Raw genomic sequence first — 16073 nt, forward strand, 5'->3', positions numbered from 1 at the left:
GCACTGGCTTGAGATCTCTCTGGTGTGTTATCGCATATTGACCCTTCTCCTCTTCATAACCCTGGGCAAGCCACTCTACTGATTACAATTACATAGTACAAAAATAATCTTTTATTTCCTCCTCAAACATCGGGGTGGGTAAATTATGTGGTAGTGACAATTCTGCGGGTTAAGACGGTACATATAAGGGAAGAAGCATGTCCTAATGGAAAAAGCACAGGCCCGGGGTTCCTCCAGACCCTGTCTGCTCTGTGACCTCGAGCAAGTCACTTATCATCTCTGGGCCTCAGATTCGTCATCTGAAAATGGAGATTATCCGTTCTCCCTCCTCCTTAGATAGTCTAATTGTACTGTAGTAACCAAAGTGCACAGCAAAGTGCTTGGCACAAAATGAGTGCTGAACAAATATCACTCATCACTGCTATTATTGCATATCTTTTGCTTCTGGTGTTCAATCAATCAATGGTATTGAGTGTTTACTGTGTGCACAGCACCATACTAAGTGCTTGGGGGGAGTACAATATAATAGAATTAGCAGACACGTTCCCTGCACGAGACGAGTTCCCTCAGAAAGGTGGCCCTTAATACTGGGATGCCAAGTTTCTGCTGATAAACTACCATACCAGGGCCAGCCTCCCCCAGTGCCACAAGACATCGTGGACTAGAAGGCCCATTAATGATAATAACTGTAATATTTGTTAAGCTCTTACTATGTGTCAGATGCTGTACTAAGTGCTGGGGTGGATACAGGCAAATCAGGTTGGACACTGTCTCTGTCCCACGAGGGACTCACAGTCTCAAACCCCATTTTACAGATGAGGTAACTGAGGCCCAGAGAAGTGAAGTGACTTGTCCAAGGTCACACAGCAGACAAGTGGCGGAGCTGGAATTAGAACCCATGACCTTCTGAGTGTCAGGCCCGTTCTCTAGTCACTATGCTATGCCCTGTGTTGCAGAGGGAAGGCAGGGACTGAGTCACGTGTGGCTCCAAGACCCCTTCTGATTAGGGCTCTGGGGTGGGTCTGCCACTGCAGCCCACCTCCATCCTCCCCAGTGCCATAGGACATCATCACATGCTGGAAGGCTACATTTACAACCATTACAACCCTGGAGGGAAGGAGAGCTGCAATGGTTTGGAATTGAGAACTGTTTACAGTGGTGAATCTAAGGACCCCCAAGCCACCAAGATCCATTTTCTTATTTGCCTTGACATTGTCCTCTTTTCTGTTTTTTGGTTGTTGTTTTTTTATGGTATTTGTTAAGTGCTCACTGTGTGCCAGGCATTGTTCGAAGTACTGGGGTAGGTTCAAGTTAATCAGGTTGGACACAGTCCCTGTCCCACATATGGCCCATGCTTAATCCCCATTTTACAGATGAGGTAACTGAGGCCCAGAGAAGTAAAGTGACTTGCCCATGGTCACACAGTAGACAAGCGGCAGGGCCAGGATTAGAACCCAGGTTGGTTGACTCTACAGCCTGTGATTGTTCAAGACACTATATTCTCTGCCTTTTTCTGCCTGCCCCACCTAGACTGTATGATCCGTGTAGGCCAGGGAATGGTTCTGATCTGTTATGTTCGTATTTACTCCAATGTTTAGCACAGTGCCTGGCTCATAGTAAGTGCTTTCATATATACCATAACTATACACTTATAGTTCCTTTGCATCTATAAGCAAGGTTCTATCCATGTGTGTAAGGTCTGAAGACTGCAACCTTCCCCATTTAAACTATAAGCATGTTGGCAACAGGGAATGTGTCTATTAGTCTGTTATATTGTACTCTCCCAAGCACTTAGTACAGTGTTCTGCACACAGTAAGCACTCAATAATATCATCGATTGAAAAAACCAATGTACAACTGACAATCCTTGCCATTCTCTGAACACATGAGTGTGGTCCTTTTGCAATTCTACTACATTTGCCATTTGAAGAATAATAATAATAATTGTAGTGTTATTTGTTAAGCGCTTACTATGTGCCAGGCACCGTTCTAAGTTCTGGGGTAAATTCAAGCAAGTCAGGTTGGACTTAGTCCCTATCCCATTCGGGGCTTTCAAATTGTGAACCTTAGATGGGACAGGACTGCATCCAACCTGATTAACTTGTTCTACCCCAGCGCTTAGCACAGTGTTTAACAAATACAATGCTGATACTATAACACTGACAATCATCAGTAGAATCATACAAAACCAAAAGGCAACTATGGAGAGAAAATTTTTGGCAGACTAGATATAAAAAATGCTGATCTCATTTATTTTACCACCTCTGTACTTTTTTTCAAGAAAGATAAGACAAGTGAAAATAACTACGTGAGTCTACAAATGTATTCATCATAAGGATGGATTCAAAGAGAGGGATGTGAGTTCTGCCCATCTCTGAAAAGCTATAAGTGAAAAGGAGCTTAATACCATCATCATTTTGGAAAAGTCCCCATCACTAAACAGTTATGCTCTAACGTTTTGAAAGAAGATTAGAAATGAAATGTGTCTAATTTCTAGAAATGCTCTATAGTGCCAAGTCAAACTTTCTTAAAAATTATTACCTTAATTAAAAGGTAGAGAATTTAAGGCAAAAACACGGAAGTGAGAAAAATGCTAATGCTCATTTGGAAATATACCAGAACATATATAAAAGTCTTGAGGTGGTAATCATTCTTACTAAATCACTTCCACTTTGAATTATTAAAAAAAGACACAATAAAAGTTCCTGGGAAATACTGATGCCCATAGGTGGAATCATTATATGAATATGAAAGAATATCTCCTCACTGGGCAAGCTGTCATTTTATCCAAACAATTTCTTCAACACAATCCATATTCCAACTGAGATTTCAGGAGTGTAATGAATCACAAGCATTAGGTATCCACAATGTGATTGTAACCAGTGTAGGAATGTCAGGAATGTCAGGCACTGCATTAAGCAGTGGGGTAGATACAAGATAATCAGGTTGGACACAGTCCATGGCCCACATGGGGCTCACAGTTTTCATCCCTCTTTACAGATGAGGTAACTTAGGCACAGATAATAATAATAATTATGGTATTTGTTAAGCACTTACTATGTGTCAAGCACTGGGGTAGATACAAAGCAATCAGGTTGGACACAGTCCCTGTCCCACCTAGGACTCACAGTCAATACCCATTTTACAGATGAGGTAACTGAGGCCCAGAGAAGTGAAGTAAATTGCCCAAGGTCACACAGCAGACAAATGGAGGAGCTGGAATTAGGACCTTCATCCTCTGACTTACCAGCCCACATCCTTTCCACTAGGTCACACTGCAGAGAAATTAAATGATTTGCCCAGGGTCATACAGCAGACAAGTGGCAGAGCTGAGATTGAAACGCAGGTTCTTCTGACTCCCAGGCCCTTGTTCTACCCACTAGACCATGCTGTTTCTTTGTTACCTTTTACATACAATAGAAACATAGTGAACAACATCAAAATCTTAGGCCCATGGACCTTGCAAAAAAATTAGGCATCAATATTAAATATGTGTCCTAGAAATTACTAAAAAGATTTGCCTTTTCTGAGAAATGCATCAAGACCCTACTCCATTCCATGATGATGGTAGCCCAAATCTTTCCTGATCCTTTCCCCATCAGCAGAGCAATGAATTTAGTACTGTCAATTCTACCTATTTCAGGTAGCCATGTTCAAGGACACACAAATTATTATTATTATGGTAATTGCTAATGCACTTATTATGTGTCAAGCTCTGTTCTAAGGGCTGGAGTAGATACAAGTTAATCAGATTGGACACAGTTCCTGTTTAACATGGGGCTCGCAGTCTAATTGGGAAACTGTTGTCAGAATGCATTTCCAATTCTCTGGGAAACTCACTCAACTCAACTGCCCGACTGGATCACTGAGTACCTCTATGGGAGCTCCTGTGTATGGATGAATGTCTCTGGAAACGCACATCCAGGAAGACCCACAAATGAGTAGGAATTTGTTCTTGGAAAAGACAAAGTGCTAAGTCTGAAGAAAGCCAAGATCGCGTATCAAGGAGTATCAGGATGAAGCCCCAGCTGGCCAAAATTGCTAAGAACTTCAACTCCATCCCTGAAAGGATTTTTGTTAAATTATGAAAGAAAAATATTAAACTTTTTTTAAATGCACAAAAAACAAAAAGAAGTATGAGTCCCAGGAAGATTTTGCCATTAGAAACACAGGAGGACAGAAAACTGTCAGAAAATTAAATAAGTAAAGAGGAACACATATCAATCTTTTGAAACTTGGAGATTAGAGGAAACAATGACATTTTCAAATTGGTCCAAATATTTAACTATTATAAAGGGGAAAAGCACTCACATTATAAATGAATGCTTACCTATCTGAAAAGGAATTTTCCTTCTTAACTTTAAACAAACACCACAGAATTTTGCAAAACCATGCTTAAAAGCACAATTATTTCGGAGCTGAAAAAAAAATTACCCCACCCTTTGGAACCGCAGTAACGTAGGTATGACAATAGTAACCTAAAAGTGATTAAGTGATTTGCCTGTAGCCCAGACCGAGGGGCAAAGTTCCTCTAAAAACATAGGCTACAACCCAAAGAAGTGGAGAGGCAAAATCATGCCTTATGTCAAGAGTTTCCTGAAAACTGCAATATTACATTCATGCAGTACAGGTGAAAGCTCAACACAGCGAGAACCTTGAAAATTCAAGAAAATACTTGTTAGTACAAGTATGCACTACATTAAAAGAGAGGAGCACTATAATCGCCTCTTCAAGCAATGAGCTGCCTGCAGCCTTGAGGTTGTGCGATTCGGTGCCGGTCCTGTACTGCTTGCTAGTTCATTTCAATTCTTTGAAATCTGCTTCATTTGACACAGCTGCGCATTCGCAAACATCCACATACCCTACTCACCTTCTACGGTGTCGACCTGAATGGTCTGAGAAGGCCACTAAGAACTTGGTAAGTGGAAAAGGAGAACTGCTTCTGAGCAGCAAGAGCAGCAAAGAAAGATTCCCCAGGAGACAGAACGGGAAAGGGGAAAATGTTTGGACAGTGGCAGTAGGGTGAACCCTCGTGTGGAAAGGGATGGGAAATCATTCCCAGAGATTGGGGTGAATTAAGAAGAGATGGCAGCAGTCCAGAAAAGTGTCTGGATTCTATCAGGTGGAAGAGGGAAAAGGATACGTGCATTTTGTTCTCATTATATGGAGGTTGTAATTAAAATAGCCCTTTTAAAAACCATATTTCCCTCCATATTCAGCATTATCTACTGGTTATTCATTTTCTTTTTTGGAACTGAGATTCTTGTCCCAAGCTTCATTTGTGCAGGTGAAATCTCAAGAGAACTCCGCTTAAATAATTTATAAAAGACCTAAAACAATAAAAGTTACTGGGACAGAATGCTGCTCTAGCTCCTTCTCCATGCACCAGCCCCTTCACTAAAAGACCAGCTAAAGTAAGAGTAGCAGCTCTGCCCCGTGGTTGGAATGCTTGTTGCTGACAATTTTTTCAAACTTTAAAACAGAGGTTTCCCTTTTTTTCTCCTCTCTACAAACTTCTGCCTTATATCTCCTGCTTCCTATTTATCTATCCTACCCTTCACGTCAAGATGTCACAAAGATTAGCCAGCTACATAAAGCACTTTGTACTCCAGAGAGAAAGTGTTTCCAAGATCAAAGATAAAAAGACATAAAATGCATACATGAAGAACTTCTGTATTTTACAAGAGATGAAAAGTTTCTTATGTAAAGATGTCTGAGAACCATGTTTACTAATCTACCTGACACCCACCCTCATACTTCCTCCTCAGGAGAGGGATCCCCATAAGCAAAGGAGCCTCTTCCCAGAAATATAAAAAAAGTATCTGTAGTGTGTCTAATCATGACAACAATGGTTTTGACTGTGGGCCTAGAAACATTTGCTTTCTCCCTCAAAAGGCCGAAGCATCACTGGAGCAAAAATGCCTTTGAATTAAACTGTGCAGAAAGAAGATCCCAACAGGATTAGAAAGAAATTGAAGAGGACGAGCAGTTTGAGTGTTTTGCTGGATTTGAATATGATGCATTTTAATTAAAAAAAGGATAGCCACCTCAGTACTAAAGGCAGAATTGCCAAACACGATTTCACACCATTCTGAAAATCACGTTGCTTTATTGTTTTCCTTTTCCCTGTAAAACACCCATGAAATAGAGGCCTTCCCACACCTCCCAGACTTCCAGCATGAATCTTAGTTGGTGTTTTGCACCACTACCACTACATTGTGGAATCTGCCTACAAAGGGGATAAGGTAAGTCGATTCTTATTTCAATACTGAATGGTTCTCCAATGTTTACTTTCTGTTATTCCTCTTTTATTTACCCCAAGTTATAGGGGAGGTGGAGCATATCACCAGGCTCTGAAGAAGTAAGCTTTTCTTAGGGAATATGGCTAATGATTTCTCTCAAGAATGTAAAAGATGGTATCTTAGGAATCATCTGTCCAGAGCAAAGCATTAGGGGGTTTCCAAAGAAAAATCATTATCAACTCAGAGAGCATGGTTTGCTATAATTAATAACATATTTTTTAAAAAAGCAAGTGCAAGAAAAATTAGCAACTCTGACCTGGGTGCTTAGCACCCAAAGAGACCAGAAAGAGTCCCTTGTGAGCTCGTTGAGGGCAGGGATTGCCCTTGTGAGCTCATTGAAGGCAGGGATTGTCTCTCTTTATTGGTGTATTGTACTTTCCTAAGCGCTTAGTACAGTGCTCCTTACACAGTAAGCACTCAATTCGATTGAACTAATGAAGATTCCCATAATAAAATCATGATGATGGAGAAAATGAAGGAATTTTCATTTTCAAAGTCCATTTTTGGAGAGGAAGAAAATGTAGGGCCTCACTTCAAGTTGAAGTATGTAGAAAGAGTAGCAGCTCTGGAATTCAACACATGGCCTTAGTTTGTTGTTGTGTTTTCTACACCTGAATTTGAAACATCCTGTGAGATAAGCACTTTTTGCAAGAACTCTGTTTTAATGAAAGGGGACTGGTTGAGCAAACAGTGATGTTGCTGAAATAAGACCACAGGTTCTAGGGTACTACCTCACAATTAAGCCTCTAGGAATAATAAAAGAAAACCTTAGGAAAACAGAACAAATACTGACAGGAAGGTAGATTTACCTTTTCTCCTCAGCAGGAGGCCAAGCTCTAGCACTTGTTGTAATGGTGCTGAAGTCACCAGCCCGCTGCATGCCAGCAGAACTGAAAGTTGGCAACCAGGCACCTATTAGAGGGAAAATGCATTACAATTTAAGAATCTGCTGGAGAGCCAGCTAATTGAGTTTATTTGGCAATTCTGCTGTTTCTGCTTCTGATATGAGAAGTGGAACATTTTCTACTTTATAAAGCTCAAGTTCTTTCATACATTCTTCAAGGTAATTGAATGGATTTACCTAGAATGCAAGAAAGGCAAAGCCTTCCTGGGTTGGTCTACCCCATTTCTTTCTGTCCTTTCACAAACAGCCAATCAATCAGTAGTATTTACTGAGCACTTACTATGTGCAGAACTCACTGAGAGAGACCACGCAACACTATGGAAGCTGCCAACAGCCAATAAAAATCATTCCTGCTGATTTTTGGAAGGCTACTGGGACAGTGCTAACTGAAAATGCAGGGAGAGGAAGAAAGACTTCATTTCTTCGGTAGAAAAAAATTGGGGAATTATAAGTGAAACATCCAGTTCAGAAATGAGCAAGCGCTTGGGAGAGTATGATAAAACAATTAGCAGACATGCTGCCTTCCCATAATGAGTTTACATGATGACCCCAACGAGGCAGCGCTGTAAAAACTGTCTGGATGGCTGGTTGCCAACCGAGGATCTAGGTTGCCTGGGAGTTACCAGAAAAATACCACATTATGTCCATGTGGGCACTAACCCTGAAACCAGTTGCCCCTCGCTTCGCCCTTCCCCCACATCTTCAGTTGCCACTTTCGATTTTCACTCTAGCTTTTGTACATGGGATTAACTTCAGCCACCTAAATTCAGGAGTACTCAGGCAGTGGGGGCTCCAGGTAGGATATGGAAGGTGGTGGAAGTGACAGGGGGAATGGGACCCTCAGAGCAGCCCAGCATTGCAATCAAAGTTCCCTCTGGGAGTCTGGCACCCGCTCATCCCATCTCTCAGGCTCTCTGCAAATCATCATGGTCCCCAAAGTGGATGCTGTTCTATCAAAACACCTCTTCTGCCAGGCCCAGGAAACTGCTAAAACACTTCAGTGTTAACAATTCCTGGTCTGGGCACCTAAGTGTGTCCTCTCTGGTCTAGAGAACGATACCTAACTGAAATCACTCACCAAGCATTTGCTTTCCTAAATTCTGTTGCCAGATGAGATTTCACAGTCATTAAAAGTGACCTAACCACCATAAAACTTTAGTCCTGGGCTAGGAATTGATCATTTCACCATCCACTCTGAAGTGACCTTTTTCTCACATTTATAGAATGCTCGCAGGGTGGCCTAATGGATAGAGCACGGGCCTTGGGTTCTTATCCCGGCTCCTCCACTTGTCTGCTGTGTGACCTTGGGCAAAGTCACTTCACTTCTCTATGCCTCAGTTACTTCACCTGTAAAATGGGGATTAAGACTGTAAATCCCATATGGGGCAAGGACTGCGTCCAAACTGATAGCCTTGTAGCTACACCAATGCTTAGAACAGTGCTGAGCACATAGTAAGTGCTTAACAAACACCATCATCATTATTATTATGACCCCACTAGCTCTTTTTCTCCTTAGACTGAATAATCCTTGTTAGAAGATATATAATCCCACCAAATCACACCCAGCAGAATGAACCAGATGTAATTTCAATATACAAATCCAAATACCACTGGTTTCTAAGGTTGCCAATGTTCTTGCTATCTCTATGCAGCTACTTCAACAAACCCAACCCAGGATTCTTCAAAAGGCCCCAAGTAACACTCAGGAGGCTCAGTGATGCAACAGACCTTCTTCTGAGAAATGAAGCACCTAAAACAATGTTTAGGTGGACCATTCCTGCTTTTCTTCCAAACATGATGGAGTTGTGTAACACAATACTGAGAGAGACACCATGTAATGCTCCGGAGTTGCCAACAGCCAATAAAAATCATTCCTGCTGACCCTCGGAAGGCGACTGGGACAGTGCTAACCAAAATGGAGGAAGCAGAAGAAACACTTCATTTCTTGGGTAGAGTATGGTGCTCTGCACACAGGAAGCCCTCAATAAATATGATTGAATGAATGAAAAGAGAAACATCCACTTCAGAAACGAGAGAGGCTTCCAAAAATATGGAGACAAAATAGAGTTTCTGAACATGGTGGAAGAAGAAAAAACAATCACACTAACATGAACAGAATGGCAACTTCTACTAAAAAAAGTTATGCACCATAAACACTCTTTTGTAATGGACCATTCCTACATTTGAATTTCACCACAACTAAAGGAATATGTTCAATGTCACAAGAAATGGCAATTTATTCAAATATGAGTATTAACTGCTGGCAAACAGGCACAGACAAAATAGTGACTACATAATGCCTCTGTTTATTATTTATTAACCTAATAACAAATGCAGGGAGAAATGAGACAGAAGGCTTTAAAACCTATTGGAAAACTCTTGGTGGAATTGGGCCAATCAGATTTTCTAGGTGGTTCTAACTCACGTTATAAAAAGCCCTCTAGAGCATTCAGATGGGCTTTTTTTTAAACACACACAGCTGCTTGACGCTAGGATGCCACTATGGGGTAGGTTAAATGTCTACCAAGAGATACAATTTCCACACAGCAAGGCCTCCAGCGCTTTTTAATTCTTTAATCTCTTTCATTCTAGGTCTGATGATTCGCTCAGGATCCTATTTTTTTTTTTCTGCGAACACTCACCAATACTGAAGTCTACAACCTAGGAGGCAGAACTTAAAAATATTGAAGATGAAGAATAACCAAAGGGTTCAGCTGGTATTGAACTCAATTCAACAGCAATCACCAATGACCATGACAATGGACAATGACGGCCAATTTTGCCAAGAGCTTTCTTAATCACTCATGCCTCATTTGGGAACACATCTTGCAAAACCAACTTGGTTCGAAAACATAGGTAACTGCCTGTGGCCAGCTAGGCATATAATGATCTGATTTATACACATGAATGCAGGTCTTCTGGATACAGCATCCGATATTGCAGGAGCGGCTAAGATGACCCTTTGAAAATGTATTCTTTCATGTTCAGGAGGAATCTTGGGAACTCTTTCCTCAACTCAGATCCTTCACAGGAGTGAATAATTTGCCTTCAAAGAGATTTAAGCTGCAGTGCTCTCTTTGCATTCTTATTTAATTAGGTAGTATCCTAGCACCACAACAACATATGCAGCTGGAGAGCCGAAAAATGCAGACATGTGGAGTCTTGTCAGAATTAAAATATAAAGGAAAACTAGAAAAAAAGCTTTTCAGTTAGGGTGACATGGGATGAACCCCACATTTAGAACTTTATAAAAACCAAATGCGGGCTTCTAGAGCACAAGAAAAACTGAAGGGAAAATAATTACTGAAATGAGCTATAAAAAATAGAGCTACATGAATAGAAAAATGACAATTCCCCTAATAAATTTTCAACTGCCAGGGCTGGTTTTGTTAAACAGATAAAAGGTAAGAAAAAAACCCTAAGAGATGAAACAAAATTGCGAGATATTCACGAGAAGTGATCTCTTTTTGACACTCTCCAAAGCAAAGGCTTTGAAAGACGTACTTTACGTTCTACGGATGTGGCTTTGACCAGTTCGTGGTTCCCTGGTGCTTGGAAATGAGAGACAGAAAAGACTCAAAACGGTGAAAACCGAAGAACAAAGCAGACTCATAATTCTATTTTTCTTTATTCTTGTTGTCAACATAATGCAATGATAGGGTTTGGTAGCCACAGACCACGCAGTGCCCTAAACAATGGACGTATGGAAATATGCCTAGCCAGAAGCCAGGCTTTTTAAGTTTTGAAGGCAAGTTACTCTCACCCCTCTAAAATCTTAGCTAAGTCATAACCAATCAAGAGACACGTCGATAGCATAAATAGGAGTGAACTGCCTAAACAGCTCAGAGAAATGCCAGGCAAGGAGAAGGGAGTTTTCCTTTACATTTATTGAAGCCAAAGAGTGGATCCAATCATTTTTTCTGAACTCTTCAAGAAAACATTACCTCAGTGAACACAGGTAGCCAGACAAGAGGGAATGGCAGGGAAATAGTCAAGCCAGTGTTCCTTTCAAGTAGCACGGCGTAATGGATAGAGCACAGGCCTGGGAGTCAGAAGGTAGTGGGTTCTCATCCCGATTCCGCCACTTGTCTGCTTTGTGACCTTGGGCAAGTCACTTCATTTCTCTAGGCCTCAATTCCTTGATCTGTAAAATGGGGGTTGAGACTGTGAGCCCCACATAGGACAGGGACTGTGTCCAACCCAATTTGCTTGCATCCGCCCCAGTGCTTAGTACAGTGCTTGGCACATAGTGAGTGCTTAGAAAAGACCACAATTATTACTATTATTTCAACAAATTTCAGATAATGGCACTAATTTTAACCTGCCCCACCTATTGTCTGTACTGAAAAGGATAGCTACCCAATACCTTCTTGAAGTTCTAATCTCGTTCTAATCCCGGCTCCGCCACTTGTCTGTTGTGTGACCTTGGGCAAGTCACTTAACTTCTCTGTGCCTCAGTTACCTCATCTGTAAAATGAGGATTGAGACTGTGAGCCCCACATGGGACATCCTGATTACCTTGTATTCACCCCGGTGCTTAAAACACTGCTTGGCACATAATAAGCGCTTAACAAATACCATTATCATTATTATGACTATTTGTTACCTGTGAATTGAGATAGCTTTTAGACTTTTTTAAGGCAGCTGGACTTCTTCCCTTCTTTTTTGAACACATTACAACAAATGTGATCGTGAAATGACAGGGACTGTGTGAAACACAGAGTCCTGTGTTGTATTCTTTATACTATTTTCTCTGTTAGAAGAACCCAAAGTAGTGTTTTTATTTAAATCTTTCTTAAAACTTGGACCCTAAGGTTGCCAAGTTACTGTAGAGATAAGAATGTACAATATTTTAAGAAGTAACCTCCTTTACTATAACTCTGAGGCATTTGGCTGGTGGTAACTGCCAAAGACTAAATAGCATCTGCTCTCACTTTAGCAGTTTATATTCTGACTCTAGTGAATGGAAGCACAATCTCTGAAACAGCCTTTGGGGAACAAAACTGAGTTTTTCTACATTGCTCTTGCTTGGAAAAGAGAAAGAGAAATTGAGCGGGGGGCAGGAGGAGGGGAGAGTGAGAGAAGGAGATAAATTAAAAAAAAAAAACTTGAAAGAATCAGCTTCTGAGAAGGGTGAATAACAGTTTCCTAGTACGGTACATACCACAAATCTTTTTTTCCCGAAACATTAAAAGGTGCCCTCAAACTAAAGTCTTTATTAAATATGAATATATTTGAAAATGGAAAAATAATTCCCAACTTCGAGCCTTAATTTAGATATACTTTTTTTCTTAAATTAATGTATTTTATCTTGTTTTATCCTTTGGTGTAATAAAAAGTCAAAATATTAAATATTACTACACTGATTTAAATCCACTGATAAAAGCATTACAACTGAAAAATGTCATCGTCTTCTCTACCTGTCCTGACCTATCTAGGCATCATCACCCTTGAAAACACCAAGTCCTCTAATCACATAATACTGTCGTTTGAAAAGTACAGCACCCCTCGTGGGACAAACTTTAAAATTTTGTCAGGCCTTACGGGACCCATAAAGTCACACACTCAAATAGGCTTTTGCAAGAGTAAATGAAGCTTTTAAAGTATTCATAAGCAGCCACAGGGACTCAAACCCCAATAACAGGGAATCCAAGAGAGCGGCCACGAGCAAATCTCTGCTGATACTTTCAAAGCTTTAAAAGCTTTTCCACACAAAAACAAAAGCACCCATGGGGATCTGCTCCTGTCTGCCATCTTGGATTCATTCATTTTGAGAAGCAAGTCCCCTTAGCAGTTATTAAACCTTCAGTTTCAATTACAAAAGCTTATTGGATGTAATACTTAAATCGCTTTTCTCATGTGAGAACAAAGGTGTTGGGGAATTACCTATGCTCAAACACGCTTTTCTAATTTCAAATGAAGCAATTTTGCTCCTTCTCAATAAATCATGAACAGAAGGGATGTGGGGTGAACCCGCATGGGTTTGTCATATTTGTAAAAATAACCAATCTATAGTGGCTACGGCTATTTTACAAAGGCATTTAGACTGAGTTCACCACCGCTTCTGACATTTTCCTCTTATTTAACACAGTTTTTGATCTAGCTGCCTTTGCTGTTTTGTAACCGGAGTACAAAGTGCAATGATTTTGTTTAGACATCCTAATGGACTCTCCTCAGAATTGCACAGAAATCGTTCTGACAACAGAATTTCAGGTTTCAACCACATCCTTAGCTCTATATGCTGCTATTTTCCAGTTTCAATTTCACCATCTAAGAATCAGAAGGGCATTTATGCACATTGTGAAATTCATTTTCAACAGCAATGGCAACCCAAAAGTCTTTCCATACACAACCTATAAGAGGAAATAATAATAAAAATGATTGTTTAGGAGACTTTAACCCAAAAAAGTTCAATGCAATTTTAAGAACTGCTCAATAATCAGAGCACCCTCCTTTAAATGTGTTCTGTTGGTAGAAGAAACGATAAAAGACAATATAAGTTCACTGGCAACTAAAATATCTGAATTTAGGAAAAACAAAAAGATTTTAAATTATCTAAAGGACCATGTTAGCGTTAATATCAGCTGAGCAAAATCATATATAAAATTAAAACTTTTAAGGCCCAAATTATTTTTGCCCTGAAATTGCAGATGAAAAATTGAAAATCCATTAGTTATCTTCACTTAAAAAGTTAAAGATGGTTCAACAAACTATAAACCATTTTATCTGAAAAAAAAAACTCTGTCATTTACCAACTAACCTACCAGTTTGGTGAAAACATAAAGCTAAGACTCAATCTATTGAAAATAAAGTTCTTAAGAAAATACTTCCCTAATTAACTATATAATGTTCCAATTTTGTATATCTGAGGTCCTCACATTATTATTATTATTTTGCTTAAGCACTATCTCAAGGACTGCTTTAAGCACTGGGGTAAATGTAATACAATTATACTAGACACAGTCCCCATCCCACATGGGGATCACTGTCTATGAGGGAGAGAAAACACAGATATTTAAATCCCATTTTACAGATGAGGAAACTGAGACAAGAGAAGTAAAGTGACTTGCTCAAGGTCACAGGGCAGACACGTAGCAGAGCTAGAATTAGGATGCAGATCTCCTGCCTCTCAGGCCCTCGTCTTTCCACTAGGTCACTCTGCTTCTCCACTTTCAAGTAAATGCTAAAGAAAATAAACAAAAAGTTTTATTACCCATTTCTAGTACTCTTTCATGCAAAGGGCAGAAGCAAGAAATGATTCATCCATACAAGCCAGGATCTGATTTCCAATCAAGTCCGAATTTGCTGCCAGAACTTGAGCACTTTATACATTAGGGTTAACTCCAGACACCGAGGCAACGTAATTGAAATCAGCATGCCTGCAACAGAGACATAAAGAACTTTTTACACGTGACACGTTACTCAATCAACAGTATTTATACAGTGCTTATTATGTCCCGAGCACTGAACTAAGCACTTGGGAAAGTTCAGTTCAACAGACCTAGTAGATGTCCATAAGGTTCTTACAGTTTATAGGACACGTTAACTTTACAAGTCAACTGCTAATTATAATGGATCATCTTAATATTTGTAATAACAACATGCCTTGGGCTCATGTCATGAAATCAAATCAACAATGGTATTCAAGGAGCATCAACTCTGTGCATAAGGCTGCATTGCGCGTTTGGGAGAGTACATCAAAATTATCATACCACAAAGCCGGGGAAATTTCTTCTTCTCTGACAACGAAGATAGTGAACTCGATTTTGTATACACGACTCCTTTAATCAGGAAATCAAAATACAAACGCGGAAGAGGAGATCATCTGGTTTAAATCAAGGAGATTACCTCCCCCACTCAAAGCCTGAGGGTGATGACAATAAAGGTATTTGTTAAACTCTTACTATGTGCCAAGCACTGTATTACGGCTGGGGGAGATACAAGATTATCAGGTTGCACGCAGTCCCTGTCGCACATAGGGTTCACAGTTTATGGGGGAGAGAGAACAAGTATTGAATCCCTATTTTACAGATGAGAAAATTGAGGCACAGAGAAGGTAGGTGACTTGCCCACAATCACACAGCAAGTCGGTGACAGAGACATTGATTAGAACCCAAGTCCTCTGACTCCCAGACCTAAGTTCTTTATAGTAGGTCACCCTGCTTTCAGTCTAAAGGAGGAGATTATAGACTAGAGAACTGTATCAATAAATACCACTGATTGTTTGATGGACCCAGCTCCTGTACCACAAGGTCTCACAATCTAAGTAGGGAAGGACAGACAAATAGAAAATATGAATAAATTCCAAACTATTACAGTTCAATCAATAACAATAAAATAGCTGAAAGAATAGTTGGCGGCACAATCTTCTCTGGCTGGTGATCATTCCAGAGTCCTTTATTACAAACTGCCACAATCTTCTAACTTTCTGATGGGTGGAAAGCCAGGCTTCACTTCCATGGTGTTGGGCGGTGACACTTCCATGTGTCAGGGAGACAACACTGACTGTCCAGGGATTCGCGTGGTCTCCAGAGCTTATGGGGATGAAGAGACTTTGGCACCTTGGGCCCCAGCTCCTGGAAAGGGCAGGAAGGAAGCGGCGATCCCAGCCCCTGGGGATCAGGATAAACTGGTCACGTGGTTTCCAACTTCCACCGTTCCTCAGTTCCTGAGATGTGCAGGGCTTCACTCCACCAGGAGTTACATACATAGTTGATTCAGAAAGTAATCCTTCTGCTGCCCTCTGCGTTGGTAAAAGTCTAAACGATAAAAAAAAATGTCAGAGAGAATTGGACCAATAGCTGATCACCCAACCCTGTCCAGGATTCTGCCTCCAATGGAAGCAACGAGACTAGCCAGAAAAACAG

This window comes from Ornithorhynchus anatinus, chromosome 11 (assembly GCF_004115215.2).
Source record: "Ornithorhynchus anatinus isolate Pmale09 chromosome 11, mOrnAna1.pri.v4, whole genome shotgun sequence".
Lineage (NCBI taxonomy): Eukaryota > Metazoa > Chordata > Mammalia > Monotremata > Ornithorhynchidae > Ornithorhynchus > Ornithorhynchus anatinus.